Source organism: Manis pentadactyla, chromosome 12 (genome assembly GCF_030020395.1).
Source record: "Manis pentadactyla isolate mManPen7 chromosome 12, mManPen7.hap1, whole genome shotgun sequence".
NCBI lineage: Eukaryota > Metazoa > Chordata > Mammalia > Pholidota > Manidae > Manis > Manis pentadactyla.
The window spans coordinates 83,236,459-83,247,740 of NC_080030.1; the positions used below are offsets into that span (position 1 = coordinate 83,236,459).

Consider the following 11,282-nt stretch of genomic DNA (forward strand, 5'->3'; position numbering starts at 1 on the left):
TGGGCGAGAGGAAGAGGGGCCGCGGGGATGGCAAAATCCTAAGCTCTGGGGTCAAGTTCAGTAAGGCCGGGTCCTCCATCGCGTGCCGCTAAAATCACTACCTCAATTTCGATTCCTCCTCCTGGTGCTAACGGACAATCAGATGGCCCAGAGAATGTTGGCGGGGGTGCAGTTTTCAGCGGGGTGTTTGGAGATGGCGCCGCAGCGAAGAAGGGACTGAGTAAGGGACTGAAGACGGGAGAGCAAGTCAAGCGGCGTCTGAGGGGAAGCACTGCTGCCTTCCAGACACTGAAATGTTCTTACTTGTAGGGGCCAGTTCTTCCACGACTTGCAGGCACTTTATCAGGCAGGATTAGTACTATTTCTACGGTACGGGTGAGGAAACTGCAGCTTAGGTTAAAAGGATTGTCCAAGGTCGCAGATCCGTTAAGGAAGGAGCTTGCCTTCGAGCTCAGGAGGCCTAGCTCCCCAGAAGCATAGTTCAACCAGGACGGTACTGCAGTGGGGCAAATGCGGCATTAGCAGCAGGCATGCAGGCTGGGGGCAGTATGATTAACTCAGCCTCCTGGTGCTTGGAAAGAATTCCTGGAAATGACGTCTGATTCAGTGATTTTTTTTAAACAGCTACTTTAATCACTGCATGCAAAATGAAATACTTTGCAAGCCATCTTTACAGCTGTGTGTTTATTCCACAGCCTCATCCACACGCAATTTAATTCTCAGTGACCCAATTGGACCATCTGTGAGGAAATTCACTGGGTCTTCCCTAATTCTCCACATTGATTCCTGGTGCACATGCCTGTTTACAGGAATGCGACCCATCGTGCATGTAGCAGAGCCCGTACGCCGTCAGCGGGGCATGGGGAAGCTGGTCAGAGCAAAGCAACACAACTGCTGCTGAGAGGCCACAGCCACCACAGGCCAGTCCCTGACTCAGCTGTCAGGATCACGTGGCCTTTGCAGGGTAGGGTGCCAACCGCTCATGAGGCAGAGAACAAGGGCACATTGTACTATGTGGAAAAGGCCACTAACCACCAGTGTCAGGAGCTGAAGCTGCAGCATCCCCTGGGAGCAGCTTGGTCAGTAAGGTGGCAGAGCTCCCGTTTCTCTGCAGGTACCTCTGCTTTCCCATGCTGTATCCATTCGCTTCTTCCCTCCCCTCATGCCACCGACCTTCCCACCTTTCCTTCAAGGTTCTTCTCAAATGCCACTTTTTTTCAGGAAGCCTTATGCACTGACCCAGTGCAGAACTTTTGTTCTAAAATCTGATACCTCTCTTATAGCACCTGTCTTCTGGGTAAACTCTAAAACAGGCTCTTCCTACTCCTCCATGGCCTGCAGTATACTTAATTTCTCCACAGGTCTTAGCATAATACCTTGAACCCAGTGGACCTTAATGAGTATTTTGTTATTGTTGTTATTAATAAATTAATCTATAAAACACAGCTTCATTGTCCCTTAATTTTGTCTTTTCATTCAAAATACCAGTCAAGCTCATAGAAATTTAGTGATAGGACTGATGTATACGTAGCTATATATGTCAGTATAAATTGACATCAGTTTACTTTGAGGTAATTCTGAAACTGAATAACTGGGGTTTAAGAGTGATTTCCCCAGGTCATAATACTGGTCATTGACAGAGCCAAGATTTAAGCCCAAGACCGACTCCAAAGTGCACACATTCAACCACAGCACTGCTGCCCCCTCGATCATGCATGCCTTCATCTGAGATCCAGCAAATACTTACGGTTACTCAGCTCTGCGCCAGGCATTGTGAAGATAGCAACAATTAAAACACAGTTCTTAGAGAAATGGAGGAGGGTCGACAAAAGATACAAATTTCCAGTTATAAAACACAGAAGTTCTAGGGATGCAGTGTACAACATGACAACAATAGCAAACATTATTGTATGATATATAGGAAAGTTGTTATGAGAATTAATCCTATGAGTTTTCCTCATAAGCAAAACCTCTTTTCATTCTTTGTCTTCTTATTGTACCTGTATGGGATGATGGGCGCTAAGCTTGTGGTAATCATTTCACAATATATGTGAGTCAAACCATTATACTGCAATGCCTTAAACTTAACCCAAGTGACTCATGTCAATTACGTCTCAATAAAATGGGGAGAAAAATACAGTTTTTGCCCTCAAAACTGCTTGCAATCTAGTAGAAGGAACAGGCAAATTAGGAAATAATCAGACTTAAGTGTTTTATGTTTTATAAAAGAAATACATAGGGACCCTAAAGAAACACTTTGTTTTGCCTTATATAATAACAGTAAGGATTCTCTGAGAAGCTAGAATGTAATTTTAATTTTGAAGGATACAGAGTAGCTTGCTATAATGATAATCAAGAAAGGTATATGGTAGGCAAAGTGAACAACATTTACAAAAATGTGGAAGCATGGAATGCATTAAGAATGCCAGCTGTGATTCATGTGGGCCACAGTGTGATGACAGTGGCCCAGAGATGAGGCTGGAAAGGGAAGCAGAGCCAAACCACAAGGCACCCATGGGTCAGCTTCACGGAGTCCGTTACACCTTGAAAATGTATGAAATCACATCTACATACGTGAACTTTTCAGGGGACAGGTTTGATAGCTTTAGTCAAATTCCCAGAGGAGCTAACTGACCCAAGGCCAGGAGGGGCAGAAGTCAGTTTCCCTTGCCATGGCCTGCTGCCCAATCCATGGGCCAGGTGAAACATCAGCCAGGATGTGCTGCAACCTGGACTGGTGCTAGGTGCAAGGCTCACCCCTGCCAAACACCTTCAAACGTGCAGTGGCACGGCCAGCCCTGGGCAGGGATAGCTAGACCCTGATTCTCTCAGGACCTGCATCTTCACCCCTTGAGGGCAGAACAATGGAGTAGCTGGGCAGCTGACAGTCCACAAGGTGGGGAGCTGGCAGATGAGAACATTCTCTAGGGAGACAGCAGAGTGAGCCAAGATGCTAAGCCCTCAGTGCATGCCCCATTGTTCAAAGACTTCCTTTACTGTTATGGGCTGAATTGTGTCCCCACACCTTCCTATGTTGGAGCTCTAACTCCTAGTACCTCAGAATGTGTCTCTTTGGAGATAGGGCCTCCTTATGAGGCCCCATGTCCTTATGAGAGGAGGAGATAAAGACACACACAGACTTGTGCGCACATAGGGCTGAGCACATGAAGAGACGCCCAGAGAGTAATCCACAATCCATGGAGAGGCCGTACAGGGGTTAACCCTGCTGGCACCTGGATCTTGGATTCCAGTCTCTAGAATGGTAGGAAAATAAATTTCCGTTGTTTAAGCCATCTAGTTTGTGATACTTTGTTATGGCAGCCCTAGAAAACTCAGATTTATAAAATGTCAATTCAAAATTCAAAAATAAAAATTTTAATAAATTCACTATGGGGACCACACAGCATTAAATCTCAAATGAGAGTTCTCCTAGGCATGAAGTCCTGAGCCACTGCACTGACTGCATGCCCATGAAGCCAGGTCTTGAGAATACAGGAGTGGCAATCTGTAGAAAATTTGGGATCTGTCCCTGGAAAACTGTGGCTAAAGCTGTGTGAATGGGTGAGATCACTCCCTGGGAACATAAAGTGAAAAGGCAAAAGTAAAGATGGCTAATGTCCGAAGTTCAGAACACAAACCTGGAAGGAAGAGAGAAAGAACAGCCAGAGAAACAGGAAGTGCACAGGAGAAGGTGGAACCTGACGGGAAACGGGCAGCAGTGTCGAAGCCCAAGACCATGTGAGGAAGAACTGATGCCTGTGGGTCTTTGCACGGAGGTCATGCAGTGGGAGCCGAGGCCAGATAACTGCTGGGAAGGAGTCCGGACTGTGATCACAGGCTGCTGTCCAAAGAGGCTGGGGAGGGGAAGTGGGTGGGACTGCTGGCCTTTGTGCAGGCCTGTGGAAGCCCAGGGTCCAGGGACTGAAATCCAGCTCCCATTCAGTCACTAAGGCTGCACCAGCCTGGAGGAAAGGACAAGGGAAGGCCTTCCAGCAAAGGCACCAAAGGGCCCAGCCTTGAAAAACAGAGATGCAGCCGGAGTGTGTCTGGTTTGTCAGCTGAGTCCCTGTCAGGCTTGGTGAGGTCGGCAAGCACTCCGTCTCCATCTGGCAGCAGCCGTAGTGACCGGCACACAAGCAGGCACAGTGACGTATGGTGAGCGAATGAAATGCAGGGTCAGGTGAAAGGCTGTGTGTGTTTTTATCTTCAGTCATTTCTTTGTTTCAGATGAAAGACACTTAAACATGTTTATAGATTGAGAACAAGGACTCATTAGGAGGAGAGGAGTTTGAGAGAGTTAGAAGAAGAAATAATTGATGAAATAAAATGCTATAGGTTAGAGTGAGAAAAAAATCAGCATAATGACTGAAGGCAAAAAAAAAAAGAAATTTATCTGAATCATTCTTTGGGAAATCCGATCATTTATTCAATCAATGGTGAGTGGCTTTGTCCTGGACCCTTCTGGGGATGAGGAACTTTTGGGAAGGGTTGTGTGGATCCATAAGAAAACAAAGGAAATATTCCCTTCTAGCTGTTCAAGATGACACCATCTAGTTAAGGAATTTATCACGGAAAAAGACAACAGTGAAGCACAGCCAGGATATTCCCAAGTGTTTGAGTAACAAAGAAAGATTTAGAAACAGAATGAACGGGGTTGAACCCTGGAGGCATTAGGAGAATCAGTGGCCAGGGAGGAGAAGAGGTAGGAGAAGGAAGCGGAGAATGAGCAGGGGATGTGGGCTGTGGCATGGCCTGCTGGCAGTGGGCCCAGCTGGCAGCCTTCAGGATCAGGAGGCAGGGGCTCAGTGCTGCCCCAAAACCTTGGACAGCTCCTTTCATTTTGCAGGTGACTCGGGCCCACGCTGTCGGACCCAGCAGGAGGCAGTGAGAATCCGGACCTGTCTCAGGAAAGGATGCGTCCCTAACAGCTAATCTGTCTAGGTAGAGAAAACTTGGCAGCACTTTAGAGAGCCCAATAATGAGTCAAGGACCAAATGACGAAAAAGATGAGAAAGAAAAACTGACAATGTTTTCAGATGTCAAAATATATGACACTATTGGTAATGAAAAAACTACCTAAAAACAAAACTCCAGGCCTAGATGGCTTCACAGCTGAATTACACCAAATATTTAAAGAAGCACTAATACCTATCTGTCTTAAAGTATTCAAAAAAGTAGAAGAGGAGGAAATACTTCCGAACTCATTCTAGGAGGCCAGCATCACTCTAATACCAAAGCCAGACAAAGACACCATAAAAAAAAGAAAATTATAGACCAATATCCTGATGAACACAGATGCAAAACTCCTCAACAAAATATTAGCAAACTGAATTAAAAAATACATCAAAAAGATCATCCGTCATGACCAAGTGGGATTTATTCCAGGGATGCAAGGATGGTATAATATTTGTAAATCAATCAATATCATACATCACATCAACAAAAAGAAAGACAAAAATCACATAATCATCTAAATAGATGCTGAAAAAGCACTTGACAATATTCAACATCCATTCATGATAAAAGCTCTTAACAAAATGTGTATAGAGGGTAAATACGTCAACATAATAAAGGCCATATATGACAAACCCACAGCTAACATCGTACTCAATGGTGAAAAACTAAAAGCTCCTCCTCTAAGGTCAGGATCAAGACAAGGATTTCCACTCTCACGACTTTTATTTCACGTAGTACTGGAGGTCCAAGCCACAGCAGACAACGTGAAAAGAGATAAAAGGCATCCAAATTGGTAAGGAAGAAGCTGAACTGTCATTATTTGCAGATAACATGGTATTATAGATAGAAAACCCTAAAGACTCCACTGAAAAACTATTAGAACTAATAACTGAATTCATCAAAGTTGCAGGGTACAAAATTAATAAACAGAAATCTGTTGCATTCCTATATACTAACAATGAACTAGCAGAAAGAGAAATCAGAAAAACAATTCCATTTACAACTGCACCAAAAAGAATAAAATAGCTAGGAGTAAACCTAACCAAGGAGGTGAAAGACCTTTACTTTGGAAACTGTAAGACACTCATGAGAGAAATTAAAGAGGACACCAATAAATGGAAATGTATTCTGTGCTCATGAATAGGAAGAATTAATCTTGTCAAAATGGTCATCCTGCCCAAAGCAATTTACAGATTCAAAGCAATCCCTACCAAAATAGCAAAGCATTCTTCAATGAACTAGAACAAATAGTTCTAAAATTCATAAGGAACCACAAAAGACCTCAAGTAACAAAAGCAATCTTGAGAAAGAAGAACAAAGCTGGAGGGATTATGCTCCCTGACTTCAAGCTCTACTATAAAGCCATAGTAATCAAAATAATTTGATACTAGCACAAGAACAGACCTATAGATCAATGGACAGAATAGAGAGCCAAGATATAAAACCATGCACATGTGGTCAATTAATAGATGATAAAGGAACCATGAATATACAGTGGGAAAAAGATGGCCTGTTCAACAACTGGTCTTGGCAGAACTGGACAGCTGCAAGCAAGACAATGAAACTGGATTATTGTCTAACTCCATACACAAACGTAAACTCAAAATGGGACTAAAGGGCACAATAATTCTCAATCACAATATAGGTTGGTCACAGGCATGGTAAGACAGCACAGAGAATACAGCTAGTGATTCTGTAACATCTCACTACATTTCTGGACAGTGACCACACTGGAGGGAGTGAGGACTTGATAATATGGGTAAATGCTGAACCACTGTGTTGTGTATTTGAAATCAATGTAAGATTTTATATCAGTGATACTTTAATTAAAAAATATATATATATATATGATACTGCATGTTACCCAACTCAACTGTTTTCTTTAAAGAATAGGATAATCTATCATTGATCCAAATTGAAGGCAAAAATCACACATACACACACACACACACACACACACACAGAGGTAATGCACCATGCAACGTCATCCAAGGATGCACAAACACAACTTGCTTCAGTGATATAGTTGCTCAATAAAGTTTTAGAAAATAGTGTGAGTGTTTGGAAATTCCGCAGCTCCTAAGATGTGAGGAGAACAGGCTGCAATTAGTCATGCTCTAATCATCAATTTTTCCTACATCAATAATAGTAGCAGCTCTCTACCTATTTTCCTAGAAGACTTGAGAATTGCAACCTTTCTTACTTTTCGCATAAATTGTGTGTCAGTGCCTTGCCTTGGCTTTATGCTGTTTTGCAAATTAGCATGATCATTACTGAGTACATGTAAACTGCTCTCCTTTTATTCCATGCAGCAAGCACGCACCAGGGAATGCCATACACACACATGTGCACGCACAGGGCCCCCCTCATTATCTCCATCCCATTTTTCCCTTCCAGGCTGGAGCATTTGCTTGGAGCTTCCCTCTTGCTGTTAATCTTATTGTTCCTCTGGCAGAACTACGCAGACTTCCACCCACAGAGCGTGGCACCAGGCAGACAAAACATCTCCTGTATTTTATTTCATGTTTGGTATTCATTCAGGAAGAAGGAGCCGTGAGCCACTCTGAAATGTCAGCTTGAACACGTTTTACACTCCCAGAGACACAGTGCACCAGGGAGAAATCACAGCCCTATGGTGCTGACGTGTGGTTGTAGGCTCTAACACTCACATATTTCTTTTTCTCAAAATTAAATTGTGCATTTTGGAGTGAATTTCTGGTGGCTTGTTATTTGTTCACTATCACATGATCGTGAGGAAGTTTCAGGTCATTGGCTCTGGGCTCATCTGCTCTGACAGCAAATGGGAAACAGAGCCCGGCTTGTCCTGGATCCCGCTGCTGTTATTCCTTCAACTGTATCACAACACAACGACAGAAGGCTTACAGGAATCACTCCAAAATAGGAAAACATGGACTCTAGCTCTGATATGGGAGGTTACGGCCGTGCGGGTTGCCCATGCGCACTCCTGCCTCCGTCTGCATGCCCACCTACCAGTGAGAGCAAGATGAGGCCTTACAGCCCTGCAGGGCTTCCCCTGGTCCCTTTGCTACAGGGGAATTTCGTACTTGCCATGTTTACACACAGGATTTCATTCTCTGGCTTCAGTTCACGACTGAGCCAGTGTATCTCTGCCACCACAGAACACACACTAACCCAGCTGCAGGCCCTGAAATGCCACCTGCTTCAGTGGGAGCCCACCACCACCTGCCCTCCCTGAATTCCTGCAGGCCCCTCAGCTCTGCTGGTCCAGAGCCTGTCCTCTGCATCCCGCACCCTCCTGGTCTCTCCCTCAGCTCCCAGGAGCATCAGGGAGTTGGGCTTCTGATGAATTTACCTGGGGGAGGCTGCCTCCCGCCTCTAAGCCACAGTCCCATCATCCTTCACCATCTTCCCCCCCCAGTCTTCTCCATAGCTTACGTTTATACACACACACACAATTTAAATCCATTGCAATTTTATGATTATCTTAAGAGTAGAAGCCAATAATATTCAGAGCATTACCTTATGACATGCCAAGGGCTGAGTACCCTAAGCTTATAAATGAGAAAACATTCCATTGAGCCTGGACATGAGAAATCTGAGGGCATAGAGAGGTGATAACTGTCTTGAAATATTTGAAGGTGGAGAATTGTTCTGGGGCCTCAGGTGGAGGCAGATTTCAGCTGAGTGAGGTGAACTTCTTGCCAAGCAGCCTTTAGAGAGCCTCTGGGTGCCTATGATCTGGAGCAGGCTGGACAAGCTCCTGGGGAGGACTGAGTCGCCCTACAAGGCTGCACAGGGCGCTCTGCAGGACCTCTTCCAGCCCTGGGGAGCACTAACTCTAGAAGTTACACAAAATGAGATGTTTCCTTATGTAAAATAGAAAAAAATCAATTACCATAACTTTGAATGGCTTAAAGTGAAAAGCGGAGTTCTTTTATAATGATCTGCATTCATTCAATAAATGCGCATTGTGCGTATATCATGATTCATGCTTTGTTGAGATATAAAAATGAACAAAACAGGTAAAAATTAAAAATGTGTGCCTTCATGAAGCTTATAATTACCTGGCAGAGTTTTCAAAATGTCTTTGCCTGTATTCTCTTACTTGACCTCATGAAGACTGGATGAGGTGAACAGAGCAAGGATTCTCCCTGCTTTTGCACAAGAAAGCTAAGGACGTGCCCCACTGCACACATGGACTGATGTGGGAAAGAATGGCCCAGCACTCTAAGCACTGCCAGGTTGCGCCTGCTTGTGGAGAGGAGCCAGGGTCCTAGAGTCCCACCTTACACTTCGAGAGTCAGCAACATGTACTGAAGTCCCTAAAAATTACAGTATTCTAAATGTAGCAAAGGGATTAAACCTCAGAAGCAGTGCTCATTACAACCTAATATATTTTAATTTCTAAGCTATGAGTTCTCAGAGGACAATGTTATACTTTATTCATTTTTTAAAACTACATGCCTGGCCCATAGCGTGTGCATTATCAGTGTCTGTTAATGGACGTCTGTACCTCATAAGTATCAAATGCTATTCTTATATTCTGTTTCTTAAAGTGTGATGTTTTTGTGAATTTATGGTACCTGAGAAATGGAAACTAGGACATTTCATATGACTTAGGAGAAACTAGAAGGGTAAGATAAGGATCTGTGCCTATAAAATATGTAGGATGGATGCCTTGGAAAAACAGGGGTGACTTAATCTCTATTTTAAAGCATTGGTTATTTTGAGAGTTGCATGATTTTCAATGCATTTCAGTATGTTCTGCTTAATTAAATTCTGGCCTTTAGTTTTCCAGTATTTTAAGTGCATTCTTCATTACAATCATTAGATTGCATTTACCCAGAAATAGACTCTTGCAACATCATAGGCATTCTCTGCTGCTGGAAATTGGGAAAAGTAAATACATCTTTCCATGGCAGGTTTCTAGCAGGTCTTTGTTTGGAGGGAGAAGTGGATGAGAAGATAGCAGCATGCTCCCGTTTCAAGTTCCCATTAATTGAGAACAAAGCCATATTCCACCTAAAGTAGAAGAGGCTATGTACATATACATATGTACACACACATACATAACATACATATATTACAATTATTTATAAATATATATGCAGTCATACTTGGATATATGCATTTGGTTTTAGGCTGCAATAAAATGAGTCAAATGAAATTTTTACTCCCAGTACATATAAAAGTTATCTTAACACTGTACTGTAGTCTATTAAATGTACAATTATGTATATTTATAAATTTAAAATACACATTTACACATTAAAAATGTAGATTATATCTAAAAATAAGTACATACCCAAAAAATACCAAAATACTTCAGTGCTAAAAACTGCTAACCACCATCTGAGCTTTCAGTGAGTCATAATCTTTTTGCTGGTGGAGGGTGTTGCCTCAGTCTTGATGGCTGCTGACTGATAAATTGGTGGGTGCTGAGGGTGGGGGTGTGTGGTAATTTCTTAAGATCAGACAATGAAATTTGCTGCATCGATTAACAATTTCTCTGTAGCCTGTGATGATGTTCAATAGCGTTTCACCCACAGCAGACTTCTTTCAAAACTGGAGACAATCCTCTCAAAGCCTGACCTTATCAGCTTAGTTCATGTACTATTCTAGTATTGGTCTATATAATATTAGCTTAGTCTATGTAATATTAACTTAGTCTATGTAATATTCTAAATCCTGCTGTCATTTCAATAATCTTCACAGCATCTTTGTTAGAAGTAGATTCCATCTCAAGAAACCACTCTCTGCTTATCCATACTAAGCAACGTCTCATCAGTTCAAGTTTTATCATGAGTTTGAAGCAATTCAGTCTCATCTTCAGACTCCACTTCTAATTCTAGTTCTCTTGCTCTTTACAGCACATCGGCAATGATATCCTCTACTGAAGCTTGAACCCCTCAAAAATCATCTATGAGGGTTGGACTCAACTTCCTCCAGACTCCTGTGAATATTGATACTCCTCCCATGAATCATGAATGTTATTAATGGCATCTGTAGTTAAGAATCCTTTCCAGAGATTTTCAATTGACTTTGCTCAGATCCATCAGAGGAATCACTATCTATGGTACCTGCAGTCCCTGGAAATATGTTTCTTAAATAATAAGGCTTTAAACTCAAAATGATTCCTTGATCCATTGCTGTATTAGCAGGATTGAAAGCAATATTAGTCACATTGTACACCTCCAGCAGAGCTTTTGGGTGGCCGGGTGCATTGTAAGTGAGCAGTCATATTCTGAAAGGAATCTTTTTTTTATTTCTGAGCAGGTCTCAACAATGGGTTTTGTAAACAGATGTGCTGTCATCCAGGCTTTGCTGTTTCTTTTATAGAGCTA

At 42.8% G+C, this 11,282-nt stretch overlaps 1 long non-coding RNA gene across 1 annotated transcript; it reads left to right on the top strand.

Moving 5' to 3' along the window:
* Positions 1-129: 129 nt before the first annotated feature.
* On the top strand, positions 130-11,069 carry LOC130679838 (uncharacterized). The gene is made up of 2 exons (XR_008992798.1): positions 130-369; positions 10,809-11,069. It is a non-coding gene; the product is annotated as an uncharacterized LOC130679838 (long non-coding RNA).
* The last annotated feature ends 213 nt before the right edge of the window (positions 11,070-11,282 follow it).